Below are 13218 nucleotides of genomic sequence, written 5' to 3' on the forward strand. Positions count from 1 at the left end.
ATGGTCTTATGTTTTCAGTGTTATGTGTTCATTTATTGCTTTTGCTATTATTCGATTTTTCTTTGCATTTGCAGAGTTTGTCGTCTTTTGCACATTGGATATTTGTGATTCTTTCTTGTGTGTAGGTTTTCATTGATTTTATTGCCTTTCTTTGTTCTACTGTGAATGCCTGCAAGAGAATGAATCTCAAGGTGACATAGACAATATCAGAGCAGGATTAGGCCATTTGGCCCACTGAGTCTGCCTGGTCATCTCATCATGGCTGATCCCTTTCCCTCTCAGCCCCAATCTCCTGTCTTCTCCCTGTATCCCTGCATGCCCTGACTAATCAAGACTCTATCAACCTCTGCCTTAAGTATATCTAAAGACTTGTCCTCCACAGGCGCCTGTTGCAAAGAATTCTAAAGATTCAAAGAAATTCCTCCTCATTTCTGTTCAAAGTTAACGGCCCTCTACTCTGAGCCTATGTCCTCTGGTCTTTTCCCCCACCATAGGAAACATACTCTCCACATCCACTCTATCCAGGCCTTTCAACAATTAATAGGTTTCAATGAGATCCCCCCCCCTCATTCTTCTGAATTCCAGTGAGTATAGGCCCAGAGCTATCAAACGCACCTCATTCGGTAAGCCTTTCAATCCCAGAATCATTTTTCTGAACCTCCTTTAAACCTTCTCCTATGTTAGCACATCCTTTCTTAGATAAGGAGCCCAAAACAGCTCACAATACTCCAAGTGAGGCCTCACCAGTGCTTGATAAAACCTCAACATTACATCCTTGCTTTTATATTCTAGTCCTCTCGAAATGAATGCCAATACATATACGTTGATAATAAATTTATGTTGAATTTTTGAACTTAAAGATGGAATAGTAACATGGGTACCATGGTAACACAGTAGTTAATTAATGGTGTCTCCTTAGCTTGCATCTTCAGAAACAGCTCTATTTCTATCTTTGATATCTCTTTTTTTCCTTTTCAAGGTTCATTTGAAGACCCTGACTTGGAGTTACTCTCTGACTTAGGTTCTTTGTGGAAATGGGACCTGCTCTCAGGACCTTGCGACTGACCGCTTTGCAGTCTGCCAAGTATGTGGCCTAGAAGACCAGTGCACCTTCTGGATACCGGATTTTTGTGGCTTTGGAGACGGGAGGATTCAAGGCCAGTGCTGCCGCCCGATGTGTCGTGGGAGTACGCAGAAGATCGACAGCAGCGAGCTGGCTGCTGGCTACCTGCCCAGAGACTTGAGTTCTTTGGGCACAGAGCTCGGAAAAAGCGCTGCAACAGACTTTTAACACCATAAATCAGGGAGTTGTTTTGTTATGTCCCCTCTCGCTCTGAAATGGGGACGCCTCTTTTTCCCTTACTAGGGTCGAATTACTGGGTGAATGAGTAGTCTTTGGGGTACTCCAGTCTGTGTCTTTATTGATGCTTTGCTGCACTCTTGAGTGTTCGGTGGGGGGTGCCGATGCTGTTTGCTGGTGCTGATGCATAGGAGGAGGGAGTTGGGGGGGCTTTGGGGTTCTAACATTTAACCGTCATTCATTCTTTGGGGCACTCCTCTGTTTTTGTGGCTGTTTGTGAAGAAAAGAATTTCAGGATGTATATCGTATACATTTCTCTGATAGTAAATGTACCTATAGAAACCTATTGAATTGACATTAGTGAAATGGTGTCAGAAAGAAAGAGTAAGGTAAGTGTAAGGTAAAGTTCAGATTGGAGCCCTTTGTTCAGAATTGCAAAAGGGCTGATTCACTCGTTCATCTGCATTGGCTCCACAATTGGTGAACCCCTTTCATTATATTTCAGTTACATTTGTATTGTAGTAAGTGAAAGACTTTAACCTGGAGGACAGGTTAACTGTGTATATTGGGTGGAAAGGTTTAAGACAGAGGTCAAGTCTTACCAATTCTTTTTCCACTACACTGAAGCAATCATTATTTTAACAGTAGGTTTCACGAGGCCCTCACCATAGAACAGTTGTTATGTTGCAACAGATGAAATGTTAAAGCATCAATTCCAGCCCTCTGCCATGGGGATGATGTTGGTGTTGCCAGTTAGCTACTGCCTGAAGAAGCACTAAGTCTAGGAGAGTTGTGAGAAGGTGTTTCTTTCTGTTTGAAGATCAAGGTTCAACCGGGAATCAATGTAGATCTTCACCACAAGGCTGATGGATGATAGGGATATGTAACAAATGTTAGCAGGCAGCAGTATTTTGTGTTGTATTGCATTTACAAGGAACTGTTGATGTTTTGCAGTCTCTTGGCATTGAGGTGGTTGCAAGCACTCCATTTCTGACAAGTGGAAGAGGTCTGTGCAAGAATCCTATTAACACAAGGACAATTGCCTACCAGCTATCATACAGTCTTGACAAAGCAAGGTTTTGATCCAATGATGATCTACAATGAATGGGGAACAGCACGGACTCAACTTGTATGTTTTTTTAAAAATATGGAACGCTTCACGAATTTGCGTGTCATCCTTGCGCAGGGACCATGCTAATCTTCTCTGTATCGTTCCAATTTTAGTATATGTGCTGCCGAAGCGAGCACATCAACTTGTATGTTGACACGTGTACATGGACATATTAACACACACCCAAAACTGCAGTCACACAATTTTACTCAAACCCTTTTCTTGGTCCTCTCATTACACCTTCATGAAAAATGATAAATGAAATAATCACTGAGGGAGGAAGGATGGGTGGGTCTCATTCGTTGATTGAGAAATGACATCATGGTGCCAACCCCGTAACATCATCACTCTTTCATTTCCAAATCAAGGAAGGGGAACGTTACCAAAAAAGCTGTAACAGATATCACTCTACACAGCAGAGACTATGAATGGAACTTGCGATTCACAATGATCTTAAAGCTATCAACAGACAAGATTTTCAGTAATGATTCACCCAAACAAGAGCCGATGACAATGTCAGCTGCCAAGCATTGCTGAAAGCACAGTGTTGTCAGCATTCACAGGGATAAGAACAATGGAAAATTGTCTGGAATTAAAAGGAAATGCTGATTCCAGAGATAACCGCAGGATTATTTCAATTTTTTAGCCAAAGAATTGTCCAGAAAACCAAAGTGCGTAAAATCACTACAGCACTGTGCAACAAAAAGTCAAGGACGAAACGGGAGAATGATAACATTCTGCACTTCAGTCTCCCTGTTACTGTATCTGTTCAAATGCTGACAGTGCACTTTCAACAATCCCAGACAGGGGCTGGAGTGGTGGTTAGCGTAACGCTATTATAGTGCCATCGAACACCGATTGGGGTTCACTTCCTGCTGCTGTCTGTAAGATATTTGTACACTCTCTCAGTGATCATGTGATTTTTCTCCATGAGCTCCAGTTTCCTCCCACATTCCAAAAATGTAGTTACGTTTAGTGAGCATGCTACCTTGGGCTGCCCAGCACAATCCTTGCTGATTTGAGTTGATGCTGTATTCTCTGATGTTTCAATGTCCATGTGACAAATAAAGCTAATCTTTAAAAAAGAACTCCCTACCTCATTATCTCATGTTCTTGTTATTGTGACTTGTTTATAGCTAGTCAAGTCAAGTACACTTCTTAGCAAAGGTGAAATGACTTCTGGTCAAGATGGCAGCTGTGTAAAATGCTCCTTCGGTCAACATCTTCTGGATAGATCATGAAACAATATGTTTCACTTCTTTTACGTCTTTTACATTTGTTTTTTTGTCTTGGATGTGATTCTGGAACTGTTGGAGCCTGTTAATTGCTATTTGGAGATTGTTTGGGTATTCCAGCACTCTGGAGTCTCTGAGAGGATTCTGGGAGACAGAGGCGGTGTGCGCAAGCCTCATGGCGGGCAGGCTGTGGGACAGGGTGCAAGCCGATGTTCGACTCCATTTTGCCAATTAGAACTTCAATTGTTTGCCGGTTAAGGTGACGAGGGAGATTGAAACATCGAGGCGAATGCGGAGGTTTGGAGATCGTTTTGGTGCCTCAGCGCTCTGCAGTCTCCGAGTGGATTTCGGGAAGCAGAGATCGGCTTGCATGAACCTCATGGTGGGCAGGCTGCGGGATGGGGCACTGAGCCCATGTTTGACTCCATTTCACCAATTAAAGCTTCCATTTTGCGCAGATTAAAGCGACGAGGGAGATTGAAACTTCGAGATGAATGCGGAAGGTGAGCATTAGCTGCCTGCCTTTTGCTCACTGGGGATCATTCTGCTACCAGAGAGGGGCAGAGTCTGCCATTGTGCATGGAGAATGTTACCCAGGTTTTCTGGGTATGGATTTGGACTATAGACTTTTTTCAGTCTTACAGTTTTTTATATTCTGTGTTTTTCACCCGATCTACCTTGTTTTTTTGTGTGGGGAGGGGGATTCATATGCCTGTTCCGTTTTTGTTCATATTTTTGTGCGGAGAGGGGGGATTTGGGGGTTGATGATTGTGCCGCTATTCTTTCATTTCTTGGTTTCATGGCTACCCGGAGAAGAAGAATTTCGGACTTTGATAATAAGGAACCTTTGAATCTTTAAATGTATAAATTGTACAACCTTGAGATTTGCTTGCTCACAGTAGCCACGAAGCAAGAAACCCAAAAGAACCCAATTTAAAGAAAATAAAATAAAAGACCAACACCCGATGCACAAGAGAAAAAGAAACACAAATCATGCAGACAATTGAAGTAAAGAACAGCATTCCAAATGAGTCCTCAGATCTGAACCCTGGAGAAGGCCCAAAGTAGGCCCAAAGCCTCACTTATCAGCTCATCATATTAGCCGGCACAGAACATACCAGTCAGGGCAGTCTTCATAGCCTCAGCACCATTTCGATGACCACCGCAATGGAGATGAGCAAAATATATTTATATTTGCCCAGTATGTTGTCTTCTGCATTCTGGCTGACCTGTCATTGATCCTGTTATAGTTACTATTCTATAGATTTGCTGGGTATACCCGCAGGAAAATGAATCTCGGGGTTGTATATGGTGACAGATATGTACTTTGGTAATAACATTTACTTTGAAGTTTTTGAACTTTGATATCTCCCACTCTGCTCCCGTCTTGGAGACTGGTGTGATGACTATTAGTGGACTAAACACTGCAATGGAAGGGCCATTAGATCCCAGAGAGATTGCTGACACTGTGCTGGGAACCAATGGATTGGAAGGTAGATGTGATACGATGGATTATTTATAGCTGAGCCAGTTGCCCACAGAATTGTTCACCACTTCAAGGTCTGGATCTGAGAACGAATATGCTGAAGGCTTGAATTTTTTGGAAGACTAAGAGCAGGCAGGTTTCCCACCACAATTGAAAGGATTTTACTGATTGATTGCTTGAGGATGTGTTTATATTTTAATTTTCAAAATGAAATCAATGTGAATTCTGGTGCATGGCTGTGTTATTTTTCTTTTTGCAGATTGGATGAAATTCCATATCCAATAACCGCAGTGAACAAGAAGCAGACTTACTTTTTGCTAACTGTGCACATACCACTCAAACAGCACAAGTAAAATTTCTTTTCATTTGCCCACTCTTAGAAGTAAGAGCATTTGCACAAACTGCAGGAGCTGATTAAGCGACTAATCTTCCGCAACTTACATCCATCAACTGGCTTTTAACACGCCAGAGTGAGTTTATAAACAAAGGCTCATGTTTGAAGAACTACAAAGAAAATAACATACGCTAACTGAGCTGCAGGAAACAATATATGTGTTTTGTTCAAGGAGCTTTGCATGGAAGTTGTTTATTTAACTACTTTTTAAGTGTTTGTGTACTCTTCCATTTTTTTTTGCTTTTACTATTGCAGGTAAAGTTAATTATTCTACAGGGGATAAGAACATATGGTGAACACAGGGCTGGAATTAAAGGCTTGTAAAGATGGAGGGGCAAAATAAAGCTTGGAGACCACAGCTGTCTCACAGACATTTCTATCATGAGCCCCACAATAAAAAGATTTTTGTTTAAGCAGGAGGGCAGAGATCGTTTGTGTGAAATGACCAATGTTCATGTTTTAAAATCTTCCTTTCTGAACTAACTGTTTTGGATAACCTTTTCCTTCAGGTGAAGAGTACTTTTTCATATCATTGTATTGGGATCTGTGTATCTGTTAATCAAAATGGCAGCCAGCAAATATTTTCCTGCCTTGAGTTTGTGAGACGCGGAGAGAAAACAAAACAGAAACGTGCCAGATTATAACTCACCTTAAATCAAACGCTTTAGACTCTACAATGACCTAAAATGCAATTTAATCCCTGCATATGGCAACATTATTGTTCAACCAGTTGTGTGTTGCTTAAGAGAAAGAAAAACTTTTCCATCATGGCTAGACGCCAAATTCCCAAAGCAGAGTTCATGTGGATGTCATGATGGAGTACTGTAGTGAAGGAATCATCTTTGTGGTGCTGAGGAGCAATCCACACTGCTTTGCAACGGCCGTAATTCTGTAACTGGACCAGGTGAAGCTGGGGTCATAAACAAAGGGGCCTGTAAAAAGTTTCATGTAATATGAACTATGAGCAAGATAAGCCTTGAATGTTACTATTAAACCGCATGCAAATCACGTAGACATGACATAAAACAAATAGGTTCTTAACAGGATGAATTTGAACCTAATCTGATTTTAATATCAGCTACACAAATGGACCTGCAGTTCACTTTTCTGTAACAAATTTTAGTGAAATGAATGATTAAATTCGTCCTCTTTTATAAGTCTACACTCAATGTGACACATGAGGGGACAACATACTGTACATTACAACTGGTGCTAAGTTTTGTAATGAGGGCGGTCTATTAAAATGGAGGTACTGTATTGGGGATGATAATGTTGAATAGATGGATCAAATGGAATCTCTTCTGCATCAAATCTCCTTGACTACACACAATTTTATATATATAGTGTGTGTGTGTGTGTGCGTGCGTGCGTGCGTGCGTGTGTGTGTGTAAGTAAGTAAGTGCTTAATAGTTAATGCAGGGACTTTAAATGTCCTTTTAGCCTTCATTAATGAGGCTATGTTGAATTTGTATAAAACATTGGTGAGGCCTAATTTGGAGAACAGTATGCAGTTCTGGTCACCTACCTACAGGAAAGATAGCAAAAAGGTTGAAAGAGTGCAGAGAAAATTTACAAGGGTGTTGCTGGCACTTGAGGGCCGAAGTTACGGGGAAAAGTTGAATAGGTTAGGACTTTATTCCCTGGAGCATAGGAGACTGAGGGGAGATCTGATGGAGGTATACAAAATTGTGAGGGGTATAGATAGAGTAAATGCAAGCAGGCTTTCCCACTGAGACTAGGTAAGACTAGAACTAGAGGTCATGGGTTAAGGGTGAAAGGTGAAATGCTTAAGGGGAACCTAAGGGGGAACTGCTTCATTCAGAAAGTGATGTGAGTGTGGAACAAGCTGCCGGAGGAAATGATGAATACAGGTTTGATTTCAGCACTTAAGAGAAATTTGGATAGGTACATGGATAGGAGGGGTATAGAGGGCAATGGTCCCAGTATGGTCAGAGGTACTAGGCAGAGTAATGGTTTGCACAGACTGGATGGGCTGAGGGGCCAGTCTTTGTGCTGTAGTGCTCTATAACTCGATGACTGTATGATTCTGAACAGATTTTATCAACTCCATTCCAGTTTCTTCATCTAAGGAGCTGCTAAATTCCAAGGACAATCAACACTCTCCAAAACACCAAATGCCCACTGTCATATTTGAGTGAAGCCCAATTCTAATTCAATCACTCTGCAGTGACCAATAATGGATGATGCTACAACTGGACCGGTAAAGTTGTATCATCTTCTCCAATTGTCTCCAGACCCTGACACTAACTATCTGAGGGCAGTTTTTGTAGGCAGGATGTTAAAACATGCCTTGTGTTCTATGGCGGTTGCTTTCATATCGATACTTGCTGGAAAATAGTCTACCAGCTGATGCAGCCAGGTAGGGCACTCTTGATGATTCTCCTACAGAAAGTTGTTAGAATAGGGAGGGGAATTTTGCAAACCTCTATCTCCTCAGAGAGCGTTGACTAGTGTGGAAGTGTTGTGGGTCTAGGTTAGATCATTCATGATCTGCACACCAAGAAACTTTGTGCTCTTCGCTTTCTCCCCAGCAGAGCCATTGATGGGCAACGAAGAGTGATCGATCTGCACCTTTCTGGAGTCCACAATTGTCCTTTTTGTCCTGTCCACGTTGTTGCTCTCACACCATTTGACAAGCCTCTCTGTATACTGACTCATCATTGTTGCTGATAGGCCAACCACTGTAGAATCATCAGCAAACCTGATGATGCTGGTTTGAGCCGACTCTGGTAGTGCAGTCATGATTCAGCAGCATGACTGCAGTGGACTGAGCACACAACCCCGGGGGGCACCAGTGCTTCGCATGCTGCCAACTGGGATTGAGGATGGATCTCATTGAAACCTACTGAATATTGAAAGGCCCAGTTAGAATGGACGTGGAGAGGATGTTTCAAATAGTGGGAGAGTCCAGGACCAGAGGGCACAGTCTCACAATAGCAGGGCGTCCCTTTAGAATGGAGATAAAGAGGAATTTCTTTAGCCTAAGGGAGGTGAATCTGTGGAATTCATTGCCATGGTGGAGGCCAAGTCATGGGCTATATTTAAAACTGAGGCTGATAGGTTTTTGATTTGTAAGGGCATCAAAGGTTAAGAGGAGAAAGCAGGAGAATGATTTTGAGAGGGAAAATAAATCAGCCACAATTGAATGGTGGATTAAACTCATTGGACTGAATAGCCTAAATTCTGTTCCTGTGTCTTACTGTGTCTCATGGTCTTATTGAAACACACACACACAACATTCTGGAGGAACTCAGCAGGTCAGACAGCATCTCTGGAGGGAAATGAACAGAGGATGTTTTGGACCGAGACTCTTCATCAGGACCGGAAAGGACGGGCACAGAAGCCAGAATAAAATGTGTATTTTATTATTTTATATATTACTTTAAAATATTTTAAGAATTTATTCTGGTTTCTGCTCCCTTCTGTTCCATTCTTGTTGAAGAGTCTTGGCCTGACTGCTCATTTCCCTCCACAGATGCTGCCTCGCCTGCTGAGTTCCTCCAGCATTTTCTATGTGTTGATCCAGATTTCCAGCATCTGCAGTCTCTCTTGAGGCAAAAATAACTATTAGTCACTCAGAGTACTTCACAGCTCAACAATACTTCTGAAGTGGCAACACTTTAAATCAACTTCCCAACTCGTACTTCACCCCTCCCCATTCTAGTTTCACCTATCTTCTTGTGTTTCTCCCGCCCCTCTCCCCAACTTTTAAATCTACTTATCTTTTTTTCTCAAATCCTGATGAAAGGTCTCTGTCCGAAACATTTGGCTTGCTGAGTTCCTCCAGCATTTTGTGTGTTGCTTGGATTAGGCCTATTCCTGAATTGGCAAGTACTGGCTTTACAGGTGGGAGGTGTACCAAAACAGAACTTCCAATAAATGTAAATAGGCCTAATATATTAAATAAGAACTGCAGTAAGTGGCTCCTTCTAGTCATGTGGCTAAGTTTGCTCTACTAAACTAGATACATCATTGTGTGGTGGATAGTCTCTGTCCAGGGCCATGGGGTCTTTTTGCCAAGTTCACCTTTCTAACATAGAGCTGATACCTGTAGAGATCAAAGAGTTGTTTCTGAGTAAGGTAAATTTCTTTTTTTCGGCTTCTTGTTATGATTGGGAGCCAGTCTTCAGTTCTTAATGTAAATGGCAAGCAATAATCATTCTGAAGTTAAAAGGACAGCTTTGCAAACAGACAATACTGTCTTTAGAGCACAGACAGCTGGCCCACAGCACGGGACTGTTTTCAATGTAAGACAATGGGGTTATGTTGATTGGCTTGTATGAAGCCACAACAACACTGGCTAAGATATTTAGTTCATGGAAGCTTGAAGGCCAGATTGATCCCATCACCTACAAGGGAAAATCTGCAGATGCTGGAAATCCAAGCAACACACACAAAATGCTGGAGGAACTCAGCAGGCCAGGCAGCATCTATGGGCACTATCACTTGTTAGCTGGAAGTATCTCCACCTTGGTAGAGAGGAAGACCCACCACTCAAATAGTGGGTATTGGCAGTTAAACTTGCCATTGCGGATAAACAAGGAAGTGAAATAGTCTTTGAAGAGTAGGTAGCTATATTATAACCCCTACCCTTTAGTAAGGGTACCTGCAGCTAGCTATATCAGATAGGGCTTAAGATCTTCGTTTGAGTTTCGAACGTTGTGGTCAGCAAACCCAATAACATCACAAGCATTTCTGTTCTGAAGATAAGAACTGAAGTAGAAATTCAAAAACACCTCTTATACCCCATGGTTCCCACCTCTCTTCTCCAGCAATCTAATGATATTTGCTTCCACTGAATTCAGTGCATCTGAATCTCAGGCAAGTCCACTAATGGACACAGTGAGGTTGTGTCTAGTTTGCAAATTTGGCCCATGTTCATTTCCATTCCCATTAAATGTTCATCATCTCGTACTTTGGCTGGGGATTTGTTGTGTGTCAATCGACTAAGTTTGCTTCATTACAAAGATGGTTTTTTTCCAAGATATCCAATTCCTTTATGCTTTGGGAAATCTTGAAGTTGTGAAAGACACCTCAAAACATCATGCCCTTTCTTTTTTAATTTCCTTTTGCAGAAAATAGACTCACAAGGCAGAAGTGGAAGGGAATTCAAAGGATTAAAGACTACAAGTCTGCACTGCATGTTAGTGAGTAGGATGCTTCACTCCCTGAGAGGCTGGATGTTTTCTGTGCCCAATTTGTTGCGCAGAACAAAGAGCTGGAGAGGAAGGCACCCCTCCCCCTGGGGAGCAGACACTCTGTCTGGCTGAACCTGAAGTGAGGAAAGACCCTGGCCAGAGTCAACCATGCAAGTCTGTGGGGCCGAATAATATAGAGGGTTGGGTTCTGAAAGACTGTGCAGTCGAGCTGATGGAGGTGCTGACGGATATATTCAACATCTCTGTGGAACAGTCCATGTCCCCTCAGTTTTCAAGATGGCAACCATCATTCCAATGCCAAAGAAGTTGACAGTAACCTGCCTAAATTGTCCGGTGGCATTAATATCAACCGTTATGAAATACTTTCAGAGGCTGGTAATGGAGCACATCAAAGCCTTTTTCTCGGCTATGCTGGAACCTTTCTATTCACATATCACTCAAATCAATCCACTGACGATGCAATAGCCTCTGACCTCCACTCTGTCGTGTCCCACCTGAAAAATGGGGTCTCGTATGCCAGACTGCTGTTTATAGACTTCAGTTTGGTGTTCAGCACCATCATACCCCAGAAACTGTGCGGAAGCTATCCTTGCTGGGTCTCAACACCTCTCTCTGCAATTGGATACAGGACTTAACAGTAAGGCCACAGTCAGTCCGTGAGGACAGCAACATCTCTCTGAGCACTGGCGCTCCCCAAGACTGTGTGCTCAGCCCGCTGCAGTTCACACTGCTGATGGATGACTGTGTCGCAGGATCCAACTCAAACCGAGTCATCAAGTTTGCGGACAACACAACAGTGGTTGGCCTTATCAAGAACGATGACGAGATGGAGTATAGAGAGGAAATGGAGAGGCTGGTGGATTGGTGGGAGAAGAACAATCTAAGCCTGAACGTGGAGAAGACAAAGAAATCATTGTGGACTTCAGGAAGTTGCAGACAAACCATCCCCCTCTGCAAATACATGGTCTCTCTGTAGAGAGAGTTGAGTGCACCAAGTTCCTGGGAGTTCACATCACAGAAAACCTCACCTAGTCCTTTAATATCACCTCCCTGAACAAGAAGGCACAGCAGCACCTCCATTTCCTAAGAAGACTGAAGCAAGCAAGGCTCCCACCTCACTATCTTAACTGCATTTTACAGGAGTACCATTGAGAGCATCCCAACAATTTGCATCTCAATATGCTGTGGGAGCAGCTGAGCACCAGAGCCGAAGTCCCTACAAGGGACTATGAGAACAGCTAAGAAGATCATAGGGGTTTCCCTACCATCCATCAAGGACTTTTATCAGGAGCACTACGTATGCTGTGCCCTTAGTAATGTTAAGGATCCTACTCATCCATCCAGCATCCCCTTTGACTTTCTACCATCAGGCAGGAGACTACAATGCATAAAAACAAGAACGGTCAGGATATGAAACAGTTTCTTCCTCCAGATTTCTGAACTCCCACCTGCACTGTATTTGAAGTGTCACTGGTTAATCTGTTCTGTACCTTACAATATTTAATATGAATACACTTTAGTTTGATATTTATGTGTGATTCTTCTGTAGATTTTGTCCTCACCTTCATAAGTTATCCTGTGTTATGTGTACTACTATGCTTTACAGCCTGGTTTGGAGAAGTGTTGTATCATTTCTCTATATATTATATGGCTATATACATTATATACATGTATATAGATAAATGACAACAAACTTGATTTGATTTGACTTGAAAATAATCATCAATTGTGGGATTTTCCTGGAATTGGAGGAATATCCCTGTTCATCTCAGTGAAGGCTCAAAAAGTCGTAGAATTATAGAGGTATAAACAACAGAAACAGGACCCTTGGCCCAACTTGTCTATGCTGACCAAACTGCCTAACAAAGTGAGTCCCATTTGCCTGCATTTGACCCATATCCCTCTAAACCTTTCCTATCCATGTGTCCAACTGTCGTTTTACTGTCATAATTCCATTTGTCTCTACCACTTCTGGCAGTGGTAGAGACAGATACAATTAGCTTCTATCAGCCATTAACTGTTGAGTACATAAATGGGCCCGTGTTTTACCTTCCAACCTGCCTTCAGGAAACACAGCTGTCCAAAATCTATTATGGCTCACAGCAAGTTGGATGTGCCCAGTATTTTTTGCAGTCCTCTCAAAGGCAAAGGCCCAAAAATGGGTGGGTCACAGCTCTAAGTATACTTCTGCAAGTGTTTTTCTTGTCACAAGCCAATGCCTAGGCCAAGACATTTTATTTTCTTAAGCTTCCTATTTTTACAATCCATAGACATTTAAACCTCAAATACAGCATTACCTACCTTATCATTACTCTTAATGGCTCCCTTCACTTCTGGTGATCTTCTGTACAATGGCCCTCTTCCCCTTTTCTGAAAAACTTCAATTAAATACAAAGTCCAGCGTTACCTTATGAATTGTGCAGTGTGATTGTCCTCAATAAATATCATTCAGAGGTCTTTACGTGTTGAACAAAACAGCAAATAATGAGAGGGAGAACATGAAATCATTGCA

The 13218-nt window shown here is 42.2% G+C and overlaps 1 non-coding gene across 1 annotated transcript; it reads right to left on the minus strand.

Moving 5' to 3' along the window:
* Window positions 1-2441: 2441 nt before the first annotated feature.
* LOC140736395 (U6 spliceosomal RNA) lies at window positions 2442-2548 on the minus strand. Its single transcript, XR_012100929.1, has one exon. It is a non-coding gene; the product is annotated as a U6 spliceosomal RNA (small nuclear RNA).
* Window positions 2549-13218: the final 10670 nt, after the last annotated feature.

The sequence above is a fragment of the Hemitrygon akajei genome, chromosome 11 (assembly GCF_048418815.1).
Source record: "Hemitrygon akajei chromosome 11, sHemAka1.3, whole genome shotgun sequence".
NCBI lineage: Eukaryota > Metazoa > Chordata > Chondrichthyes > Myliobatiformes > Dasyatidae > Hemitrygon > Hemitrygon akajei.